Raw genomic sequence first — 13,353 nt, 5'->3', positions numbered from 1 at the left:
TTACACCAAACGGCTATCTAGAGCCAGGAAGTGCATATAATGTGCTTTTGGAATACTATGTGCTAAATGAAGAATTCTTCACAAACCGGTCTAGACCAATGAAAGGCATAGCATCCTTATTATTAAAACAATTTGTCTTAACCATAATATCATTGATAAGGAGGATTATCAAGATATGTACGGTGATAACTTGTGCAATAATACACATACGACAAGAGGGAGACAAAATAGTAGTTCATCATTACAGGCTAGGAACATTCGAGACTCATGTAACGATATTTATTCTCGTACCCTGGAATAAATACGTTATGAACATAATGGCAACATTTTGCCACAGAAATTTAACATCGTTGAAGTGCAAGTCTGGAGCGGCAGACATTTTTACGTTGGTATTCCTGCGACGGGACGCGAACGCATTCGCCGATATCGACCGTCAGTCTAAATCCGGACGGCAACGAAGGAAGTCGAGTGTGCACGAGACATGCGTGCCAGTCTTCGGACGCTGGCGCAAACAATGGACGAACATTCTCTCCTGGTATTTGAACATGTATCATTTGTTAGGGTATTAGCTTCTAATAACTCCCCACAGAAACTTCAGTTCTCGTTGTAATAGGTCTGGCATTGTTCATTTTCAATTGTAACATTTTTTTTAGTATACTTTTGGTGGCATGTGCCACATGTCATTTTGCTATTTCTTGTTTTAATAAATCTATGATTCCGGATTTGGATCCTACCTAAACTAATCTTTTTATTTAATTTCATTTTGCCTGGATTTGTTCCCCAGTGTATGGTACACTCCGTTGGAGAAATCTGGGCAATGGCGCCCTGTACTTTTTCACTATAAATAACTAATTTCAATTAATGGTGTACTGGAGGCTTGATGACGATATGAACATATACAACGGTTCTCACGACCCCAGCAAATAATAAGGATTGTTTGTTTCCTACAGGGGGTTTTTCATGTGCTTTACCGTTTCATCTTTGTTCTGAGCTAGACCGGATGTTAACGTAAAAGGATGGGTAGGTGTGTACTTTATACTGTTACATATACCAACCCGCTATTCATATTCATAGCGTTACACTCATTTATGCAATACTTTTGTGAAACATCCTTTTTTTTTTGTTTCTGTTCAACCAAATTACTTTGGATATTGATATATTCCACCAATGTGAGGATGAGTTTAGGTAAACGTTGTTTTATAAATTCTTACATCCATGTACTTCATAATAAAAAATTTGTATTTACTCTTTTATGTACTAATATTGCTTATATTTCTTTGTTTTTGCAATACTGTTTTTATAGTATTTGAATGTTTTTCATGAACGTTTTGAATTTGTAATTTGTAAATGACGTTGGACCTGGGCCGGCCACGTGCTGCGGATGCCAGAAGAGAACCTCAACCTAGCTTGCTTGTTCTTCAAGCCGACCGGATTCCGGAAGATCCTGGAAGGCTGCTAAATACTAGTGTATATAGGACAAATTCTCTATAAGTATTCTTGTAACGATGACTTTCAAACCTTTTCGGTGTTTGGACGAGGTGGGGCACCACTTCTCCCCCCATTAAAATACTTATACAAAGAAGAACCCAGTATAACAAGTTAATAAAGAGATTTACTAATGCTGTGTCACACTGGAGCGATTCCTCGTGAGTATCATGGATGGTACAGATCGCTTTCTGAAAATAACATGCCAGATAGGGGGATCAGAACCAAACGTGGATTCTGAATCTGACACAAGAGTAATTTTCAAAGTTATACTTCTTTAGGCGCGTTTGGAAAATCAGATAAATGTATTTTTGGCGAGTGACATTAAACACATAATTTATTTTTTCACACGAAAAAAATCGCACTCGATTGGATTCGAACCATGATTGTTCGGTTATCAGCCGAACGCACTACCTTTACGCCACAGTATGATAATGCAATCATGACAATTATACAGTATAATATTATAGTTTCGAATTGTTCCTTTGCCTAGAGTGTATACAAATAAACCAACGGCGTTCCAATAAGCGGTCCTTTTTCTTGAGTGTGTAATTTAACAAGATAATTAAGAGCTAGTCGAAGAATCTAGTTTATCACAAGTTTTGTTTTTGTTTTGTTACGCCAAAGTATAACTTCTAACGCGCGTACATAAGTACACAGCGTTTTTTTTTATTTATTAATTAAGTGGTAACCCCTTCATACGAATAGTTAGTTTAAAATAAGTGACATTCGAAGTGAAAGAAAGTGGCAGCGTGGCGCTAACAACACAAGGAAAACGCATCCGACTTCATCGATCGTCACTCATCGCTTCTGTGCCACTTGAATGATCAGCTGATAAGACACACGGGCACATCCAACAAATTATGTCGCTTGAAAACTAAGGCCAACCACCAGAAGCGGAGATGGCAGCCACAGCCATCAAATTACCAACATTTTGACCAGCCTGCCCTGCAGCATGGTTCATTCAGGTAGAGGCCCAGTTTACAACAAGGTGCATCAAACTTGATTCGACGAAATTTCACCATATAGTCACAGGAAATTATCAATTAACGTCCTTGACCTACTGCAAAACTCGTCAGACAAAGAAGTACAGCACTTAAAAAAACTAATTATAAGACACTCGGACAGCGAAGAAATTAAGCTAGAAAAGCTACTATCAGATTCCGAGCCAGCCAATAGATCGCGATCGGCTTTCTATAGATCGTTGGAGATGTTGGCCAGACCAGCGTCAATCATAGGGCAGGAACTCTTGAAAAAATTATGGTTGCGGAAACTACCAAATCTTATCAACGTTTCACTTCCAACAGTCGACAAAACCAATTACCATAAAATGATTGAGCTGGCAGACAAGATTTGGGAGGTTTCGCCTCATGTCCAGCACAATATTATAATCTATTATAATTATTATATTACATTCTAATGAAGCCAGATAAAATACAAATAAGTGTTAAATGAAGTTCATCCCGCCGTTCCATAACAGTACCTATTAATAATTATATAAATACCTGAAGTAAATAACATATTTAAGAAAATAGTTAGATAACAATCACCATGGAAAACACCAAAAATGTCAATGAAAATAATGATAGTGATCATTTCGATACAAGTGACGACGAAGATTTTTATACATTTGATAATATTGAATGTATATTTATTCAAAATTCAGGAAACATCAGAAATAGTCATAGAGGTGCGGACAGTGAAAGTGTCATTATCGGAACCAGCGATGATGATCTTCTAGTGTAGAGGTTTTACCCAACTCTACAACTGCCACACCATTGTCTATGCTCACGTTTGGGGCATACAGTGGTGAAGCGGAAACACCAATCGGATAGTTGTCTATGAAGCTCGTTCCTGTGACAATCGAGTCATTATATGATGCAACTTATGACAGCAGTGAAGAAGAAGATAGTGAACAACGCGATAATGAACCTGTTCTGAGATTCACAGAAGGGTTATTGGCCTTCGAAATAATTAAATCGTTTTTCTATTCCGAAGATATAGACGAATCTGTTGTTAGAGAACTATGTGAGTTTGAGGGGTTAAAATTGCCAAAAAAAGTGCCAAACTGCAATGCAGTATTAAGGGTAATGTATATGTATGTATGTAATACATAATGTAATAATGTATTGTAACGTTATTATTCACAATCTTGTGGATAATATACGTTTTTAAACACTAGCAACATTCGATGAGGATTTTTGAGACGTCGTTAAATTGGCGGTACTGCGCGGAGATTTTTAAGTTGGCAGCTTGCCTACGCGTGATTAAAAGGCGTACGGATTACTGTGAAGTCAGTTCAGTGTGGATCGCAAAGAAGCCAGGACGCTTATCGGCAGGCCGATCGGCCAGCCGGCCAGCAAGAAGACGCCATGACTCTACGGTATTTATTGTATCGATTTGTGTTTAAAGGACTAGATTCCTGACTCTTAAATTTGTATTAACCTTCCCCCGGTAACTCTGGTAGGGCGGTTAGGGATTTTGGCATTGGTTTCGAACCTAATTTTGTAACTTTTATAATGTAACTTCGGCGGTGGCCGCGTTGTACTTCCGTTGTTTTTACTAGTACTAATAAATATGCTTAGTGTCCATTTTGGACCATCCTCAAATGATTTTATTATTTTTCTTGTCCTGATTTGTTCCTTATATAGAAATATGCCAGGAGAGGAGTCAGGCAAGATGGCGCCCTCTGATTTTGTAATTAATTGATTATTTTTCTTAATCCTAAATGCTGAAACCTGGAAGATTTATAACCAAAAGACCACGTGGAAGTCCACGACCTACTGTTTGTAGGTATTATAAACCTACGGGGATGGGATCCTCATGTTCTACCGCCTTTTTTATTGTTTTGCATTGAGCTATTCCGGATGTTTTAAGCGAATGATCTATATCTATTTTAGCCATGGTAGATTCGTATCGGCGTTCGTTGCAGTATGTACATATATTATGTAATAAAAAAGATCTAATAAATAAATAGTAAGTTTATAAAAAAAAAATATATATATATATATCCCTCATCTATCCTTTTCTCGCACCTCTTTTGCAAGCCTTCCGATCGCTTTCTCGCATACACTCACATCCTATCACGCTCAGACCCGCTTACCATCATATACCGTAAACTGTAGCTGGAAAGTTTTTTTCAAAATATCCAACTAAAAGTCTGCGGCCTAAACTCATTTTTTCTCGCATATACCTAAAACATCGTCTAGATAAAATCTTTCAACTAAACCCAAGTAAAATCAGCCGCGCTAGCTAAAACAAAATTCACCGACCGTGACTCAAATAAATACATCGCGTAATATATTAAAACTCGCGTCAACATAATTTACACTAAATTCATCCGCCGCGCACACCGCGAATCCTGACGGGCTTCCTCTCGAGTTCACAACCAAAAGTTTGCGACTTGCGCAATAAAGAAAATTGCGCAACTCTTCGTTTTTGTTTTTGATCGTTTTACTATGGTTGTAAAAATAGTAACAGCATACATATACTGAAATTGCACAACAAAAGTTTGCGCAACATAATAATAATATAATATAACTTTACTTCAAAATCAATTCAAATCACCTATTTCCCTCACGCCATGGCTCCCAAAATCGACATCACCGAAAACTTCTCACTATCCAAAGCCCTAGACGAGATTCAAATAGCATTAACATCTAACGAAAATAAACTAAAAATAATGCAACTAATACAAACCATCTTCACAGAATCGTGCAACAAACTCCTCCCCAAACCTAAATACAAATCGAACCTCACTCTCAAACTAGAAAAGACATCCTCCCCATTAAAAAGACAAACGAGAAGTAGCTCCAAAACAACCCAAGAAGAATCCGAAACCAAAAACATAATCCCAAATACGCAAGACACCATAGGTCCAGACCACTCGGACAGTGACTCAGAAACAGAAATACATTCAGAAGCCCACCCCACCCTCAAACTTCATATGTCAGAATGTTACAAAGAAATAAGTGAAATATTCGAAGAGACAGAAAAACAACTAGAACTAGACAACCAGGGTTTTTGGCCGGGGGTGTCGTACGCACACTCCCGGAGTTTTTCACCCCTCCGCGGCTCAATTATTGAACCGGGCTAATGACCCGGAGGATGCGACCTGATGCGACTTCCTAACTGCGAGTCATTCGACCGGTCTTCTTGGGCTCGCGCGCCTGGATCTCTCCGAAACCAGACATGGCAAGGGTGAATACGACAATGGCAACAGCACGAGACGAGTTGAGAATAAACGGACGATCCAAGCTTTAAACTTATATTAAAAGCTAAAATCTAACATTGCAACAAGTCAATAAAAAATGCAGAGAAAAACCCTCACCTGGCTTTTCTCAAAAGCCGGAATAAATTAAAATCGCACAGTAAACTCAAACAAACCTATAATCCAGATCAACAACCTCAGGTGAACGGGAAGTCAGTTAAAACAAAAAATGACTAACCCACATTCAAAATGGCAAACAGTGACAGTTGTGATTCGTCTATGTCCGCTTATTTAGGTGATAATAGTGAAGATGATGGAGATTTTGTACCAGGACCAAACTATCACCACATCACCATCGTCAAGTATGATAAAATGTTTTTTAATTTATGTAAGTTTCCGACATATTCATCAAAATTTGATACATTGAGACATACCTAATGTTATTATTTTTTTCTTTTATTTCCAGTTTGTACACGATGCCTTCGAGATTGGAAGCATACTTGGAGATGTGTCTGATGGATCGTTGGAAGATATCGCCCTGAATCCGGCATTCAACAATGTCAATCAATGAACGAAAAGGTAGAGAACTTGGGAGATAACGATGGTATATAAATCAAAGGAAGATGCAGAGAACGCAGTAAAAGAAGAAAGTATTTGGAACTTCCACTACATGAATAAAACAAACCAAGGCACTAAAATATATTACCGTTGTAATGCAGTTAACAAAAGAGCTCAGCAACGTGATGCTGGAATTTATTTATTTTTTGACTGCAAGACTGATGATGTCTTTTTATTTAAAGCAACTGACCCCCATTCACATGGTAATGCAGAAGAGTTGGCCCTCTATAAGGTTATCGAATGACGTTAAATTAGAAGACAAAGTCTTGAGGAAGTTTCACGTCAAATGTGTGGTCAATATTATGTCACATCAAGTGGAACATGTTGGCAACGTCTGTGCCGTGTGAGCGTATTTTCTCTTGCTGGAAATATACCATCAGAACGTAGAACTAGATTAGGGACGAGAAAAGTTCAACAAATAGTATTTCTCCATGAAAATTGACTCGAAAATAGGAAATATGATTTGCTTATTTTATAACAACACCATCATTTGCTTTCAGTGTTATTTAAGTTACGCTGAGAATGGCGATTTGATGAAACCTCTTGATGCACCACTATTGGGAATGTAGAAGAAAAGTGTACGTTGGTGACTATGACCAACAGACCTTATGAGATTATGCTACCGAGGATCGATACTTTCAAAACGGTACTTTTCATGCAACAGATGCTTATAACGAGACGTTCATTCCTGTTCGCAAAAATCAACGAAGTGTCAAACCATTTGTTGCGATCTGGCATGAAGCAACTGCAGGAAGAAGCAAAGAAGAGCTTATTGGGTCTAGGACGATTTGGCACAAGACAACTGGACGCCACGGAATTCGAAAGTTTTTTATTTTATATAAAGCCTTAGGCATGGTAATTCTCAATCCGCGATGAAGAATACATTATGTTAAGAGTAAAATGAATTCATACTACTAGGTAGTAGATAGAAAATGATTAAAATACCTCGTCTACACGTGTCTACGACAGTGCGGCGTCCAATTGTCCAGAGGCCAGTTGTCCCATTCCCAGCTTATTAGTACTTTTTATGCTTTTATGATGACGAATCATGATGTAAAATACATAAATATGTCTCTAATAGATGGACTGTGCGGCCCCGACTCCCTTCCCTACCCGGACTTCCGGGGTGTCAGTTGGAAGGTGTCGCCCTGAATCCGGCATTCAACAATGTCTATCGAAGAACGAAAAGGGAGAGAACTTGAGAGATGTACAGTATGTAGTACGTTGTACCGAAAACACTTAAAAGAGCGAATGCAACTTTTTTCTTACAATTAAATCTGTCGTGAGTTCATTCCTCGTCTTGGTTAACCATGTCAAGATAATTGTCTTAGTTTTTCATCTCTGGCAGTTTTGAAGTTTAATTTCCAAATTTCAGAATTGTTAAAATCGATCAACTCTAAATCAACATACTCAATGCTCAAAAATTCAAAATAGTTTTAATCAATTTTGTAACTGTCTTTAATGTCCGAGCGACTCAATTAGTGTCCGCAATCATCGGTTCGTGAAACGGCGACCAGTGCATCGTCATTCATCAGTTAATATTACAGTACAGCTTATAAAGTACCGTACCTCGTAAAAGTATTGGAATTGCAAGCTTAAATGCCAACAAGGGTTCTGCTGTTAGGCTTGGCGCGCGAACGATTAAATAATTGGCCGTTCGCACTCGAACAAAAGTCGGTTTGCTCGCACATGAACCAATTTATTATCAGCTAGGCTGATATGTTTGAACACGCACAGCCCGATCTATATGGGGGGTAATGCGCGCGCATCGAAGAATCGCAGACGCGATAACAAACATCAAAATGGATTTCGTATGGGTTGCATGCATTATTTGCCCTTCTTGCGTCAAAAGAAACGAAAACGAAGATACTGGGTGCATCCAATAGTAAGTGCTAGACTAATAAAGGATCAATTCTACCAATCCTACATAGATTTACGAACATACCCTCAGAAGTTTTTTAAATACACCAGAATGTCTATTGACAGATTTGATAAGTTGTCGATAGACAAATCATAATGTCATCACATATAACAAATCAAAACGTTGTTTGTGAGTGTATTCCAAGTAAATAAAGGCTAACCTTAAAGTAAGTAAAAATATTAGAATATAATGAATTTTCCGTTAAACTTGGATTCCATTGCGGTTCGATGTATGTGTGCGCTCCATACCACACGCGTCACTCATGTGAGTTTTCAAAAACTTCCATCTAATTTCTATACTTATTTGTTGAACTCGGCATGTCATTTAATTTATTTTTGAGATTCGTGTTCTTGGGTTATCAAGAAAATTTTAATTATATTTGTTCACTAGTTCCTCATGTTTTCTAGTTTTAAAGTTAATTGTTCAAATTAAGTTTTGTAGGTAATAGAAAGTTTTGCCGTTAGATGACGCTTAACATAAATATAACTGACCTGGCAACTGAAACCTCCACCGAACGGACAACAGAACTGACATTTCAAAGGATCTTATAAAACTAAGAAGATAAAATACAGATTTTCATCTCCCAGGGAATATTTGCTTTCTGTCAATTATGGTGTGTAACGTTATTTATAACCATAAATAATTACAAATAAGTTACTAGCCTGGCAATACCAATAACTACCGAAAAGCAACAAGTTGGCACACCGTATTATATTTTTACGTTGGCTGCACTGCGGCGTGAAGCAGAAAAGAATCAATGATTGCGATCGATGCTGAGACTCCTGCTGGGACGGCGAAGCAAAACGGTCGATTGTGATAAGAGTGCTACGATTTTTTTCGCCACGTCTCGGACGCGTGGCTGGCCCTCCATCTTGGACCAGGGTATATTGTATCAACCTTATTATGGACTAGCTTCGTTTATTATTTAACTATTATATTTCCCCCACAAGTTTTCTTCGAGAGAATAGATTCGGAATATTTGTTCATTTCTTCGCTGCAATTGTTTGTAATTACGGGTTGTAAATTACTTTATTGTTATAATACATACCCGTGTTTTTGGAATTACTCCTTACTAAATTCTTTTTATTTATTACTATTTCCAAATTTGTCCCATGTGTGTTTTGCTCTATGGATAGATTAGGTGGCGCATGGCATATCTCAATAATAGGAGATGCGTTGCCCGGAAGTTGCCTGTGATTTTGTTTCTGTATAATATCATTTGAACTTAAACCGTACTATTGTGGTACTATAATGTTTTCACAGCTAAAAATGTATTTTTCTTTATTTTCAGAGCCGTATCGCGAGTAAGATCCGATACTGGGGAGGATAGGGGCCAGAGAGGTGGTGGAGCTGATGTTACAACACCAACCGGCATGGCCAGATGTTGTTCCAGGGGAAGTACTGCTCCCCCCCTGAAGAACCACAGCCACGGGTAGTTCTGGGGGATAATAATGGGGAACATCAAGGGGAAGTACAACCACACCCCGAAGAGCCACAGTCATTGGTGGCGAGGGTGAGCAATTTTTTTACAGAGTGTATTTTTGGCGTGCGACACCGATGTAACACATAATTTATTTTGTTTGGGAGCTGATGGTGCAACACCAACTGGCATGGCCAGAGGCTGTTCCAGGGGAAGTACTGCCCCCCCCTGAAGAACCACAGCCACGGGCAGTTCTGGGGGATAATAACGGGGAACATCAAGGGGATGTACAACCACACCACGAAGAGCCACAGCCATTGGTGGCGAGGGTAAGCAATTTTTTTAAATTAAATGTATTTAAGCAGTTTTTTGAAGTTATACTTCTTTAGGCGCGTTTGGGAAAACAGATCAGTGTATTTTTGGCGTGTGACACCGATGTAACACATAATTTATTTTGTTTGTATTATAATTCATATTGCATTCGGGTTGCGTAATACTTTGAAATATTTATCGTTGTGTTAGGCGGATTCAAATTTGTTTCTGTTAACTTTTCTAACGAGGTGAGTCCTCACTTGAAGGACCGATTATCTTATGCTACAATACTCGTACACAAGTCGACAATCGCAACATTCTGCAGTCGAATGTGTAAAGACATTGCCTCAGTCAAAACAAAACCACCCAAGGGACCTATCCAGATCAGTGATGACATACATCAAGTAGAGAGTAAGTGTCGTTCAAGTAGAGAGTAAATGAGTTTTGTATAAATTATCCTAGTAAGGTAATGTTACATCCCTATTTTAGACAGGTTTCCCCTAGTACTGAATAACTACTAAATAAAAGTGAGCTGAACCGTAACCCTGATCTCTATAAACGGTTTAATAAAACACCTCATCAAATTCTTTGCTCAACTAACTGCCTAGATGTTTTATCCCTAGGTAAAGTCCTTCGTTCGGTATGTGGAAGTAACACGCCGGATGAAGACGAAACATTAAAGTATGAAAGACGATGTATGCCATTAGAAAATTATTATTAAGAGCGCATTAGCATATAGCGTGATATAATGCCAACAAAGTAACTAACAGTCTAAATTACGATATTCGCATTTATACAACAATAAGTCTATATAAATTAAACGTTCTCACCGTTAATCACCTGTTCTACTCTTAAGTTTAATACTAAGGTTGACTTTAAACATATAAATAAGATGTTTCTTCTGAAACTAAACAAGACCAATAAACAAATTTTATACTGGTCCTTTGGGGTTTCATTCATTCGTGACAGACCCTTCAATGCTAAACAAATTGATTAACATCTCTTATGGACGTGCATTTAGTCGTGAGCTAACCGACCACAGTGCCGTCATATGGGGAGTGTTAGTAACCCTGTTCTTGCTGGCATAGCGAATATCAAGACCTTCTCCTTCACTATTAGGGAGAAGAGTACACGGCATCATTACAGAATGATTAATCTGTATTTGCATTATTATCATACTCTTGTTTATTGCTTTAAAAAATGATATTGATATTATGTTGATACCTCCACGTTTAAACGTGAATGGAGGACCCCTTAAGGGTAAAGTACGAGCGAAGTTATGGATGCCACATTCATGTTTCTTGTAGTCCACCAAGCCGGATTTCCCTCTGTCGCCGCTCGATCACGTGGAATGCTCTGTACTTTTATTTGTTAGCGGAATAAATATACAAATCGCTAGATAGGGAGATTTGGGCTCAATCCCTCCGAAATCGCTGTAACTTTCATCTACCAGGCAAAAAGGTGACTTGGACGACCCTTTGGGTAAAACCCAAGTAAAGGCCCAAGTGTTCTGCCGCAGGCGAGAATGACAGAGAGGGGTGAGCATCCAGGGGTAGATCGAGAGGGACAGCGATAAGGCTGAAACGTGGACCCAACCAATCTGGCAGGCAGTTAGCCGAAGCCTCCGATACGCGTCGGACTGTGTGTCCCGTTGATCATTAAATTTTTAATTGACAGCCTACGGCGCCCATCATTAATAAATTTAGGGCTGTTGAAAAATTACAAACTGTGTAAAACTTAATATTGTGTATCTGTGTGTTGTGTACGTACCCTTTTTTGTGAACTATAAGTTAAAAATAAAACTCTGTGCTATGAACAACGTGTGTTTCATTGTGAATATCTACCATAATCAACTGTCAAGGCCTAACCATACACTGAACGTACTCTACCCAAACACATAACCCAGCTTCTGTTGACCGCCCTAAACAATTTCAATCACTGAGCTAGTCGAAGGGTGGAAGCTGGTCGTGTGACTCACACGAATCGACCGACAGCACGCTACCAAGGGCGTAAATGACGCCCGGTCGACCGGAGAGTCGAGCGCGGGGATCGGATCGGGCTGTGCGGCCACGACTCCCTTCCCTACCCGGACTTCCGGGGTGTCAATGTGATATTGTATTTTTTTAAGTGACAAAAATAGTGTTAAGATAATATGATATTTTGCTTTTCTTAATACGAATGGTCCTAAAGATTGTTAGTCAGTCCTATTTCATATCTGCCATAGAGCAGAAATATTTTATTCAGCAGTTCCAAAAACTGATATAAATATATAGTATTGTAGTATATTAATGGCACAGGAGTTGGCAATGGACCGAGGCAAGTGGTGCCAACTTGTGCTTGCCCTATGCCCCAATGTTGGGACGTGACAGGGTGGAAGAAGAAGTATATTAATAATTATTATGATCACTTGGAGAAAGGTCTCAAGATCAGTCGCAAGTCCAGACCGATGTATGAAGTTATATGGACCATGCCACAACTGGTCTCCCCCAGCAAGCAATAAAATTGGGCGATCAGTAAAATCTCATTCTTGCGCTTGGTCTGGTCTCCTGGTCTCTCTGGTCTCTATGGTCGGGTGATCGGTTGCGATGCATGAAAACATATAGCTATGTATTGAGAGCTGCCACACTAGACACCAGTCACCGGCAGCCACGCCACGGAGAGAACGTATTTTTTGCAGACTTGCGTGTACATTCATTATTATTATTGACTGCCTCTCTGGTCGCCCGACGAGCAAAACGTAACTCGTTTGGTTTTCAAAACTAACCATAGGTATGCAAAAATTGCAGAAAGTGAAAGCAATTTATCTATGCGCCTTAAACATTGGGTTGACACAAATAATGACGAAATGTACGTTTTTTTGGCGATTCTGTAACTGCTCCCACTAAATTCTAGAAACACAATAGATTCTCATTGGTCCACCAATCCACTACTATATTCGCCGATTTTTTTCAGACACAATGCCACGAGATCGTTTAGATTTACTCCTACGAATGTTAAATTTTTCTGATGAGGAAGAACGTGAAATTGGTAATCGTCTATCTAAGATAGAAATAATATTAGATATGTTTAGGCGAAAATTTTCAACAGGATGTCTCCACATCAGAAAATATGCATTGACGAAAGTTTATTGTTATTCAAAGGTCGACTGATTTTCCGTCAATTCATTCCATCCAAAGCAAGTCGTTTTGGTATAAAATTATTTGTTCTATGCGATTGCATAACTGGTTATGTTCTCGATATAATTGTGTAAACTATGTCATGTCTCTTCTATCAAAATATTTGGATGCTGGCCATACCATCGACTTGGACAATTAGTACAAAAGTCCCAAATTATTTCAAGCTCTTCATGAGAAAAAAACTAATGCCGTCGGTACAGTGCGTAGAAAT

Source organism: Rhyacophila brunnea, unplaced genomic scaffold, assembly GCF_057557595.1.
Source record: "Rhyacophila brunnea isolate RB1 unplaced genomic scaffold, BYU_Rbru_1.0 scaffold_15, whole genome shotgun sequence".
Lineage (NCBI taxonomy): Eukaryota > Metazoa > Arthropoda > Insecta > Trichoptera > Rhyacophilidae > Rhyacophila > Rhyacophila brunnea.
Note: the sequence above shows the minus strand (reverse complement) of the source record.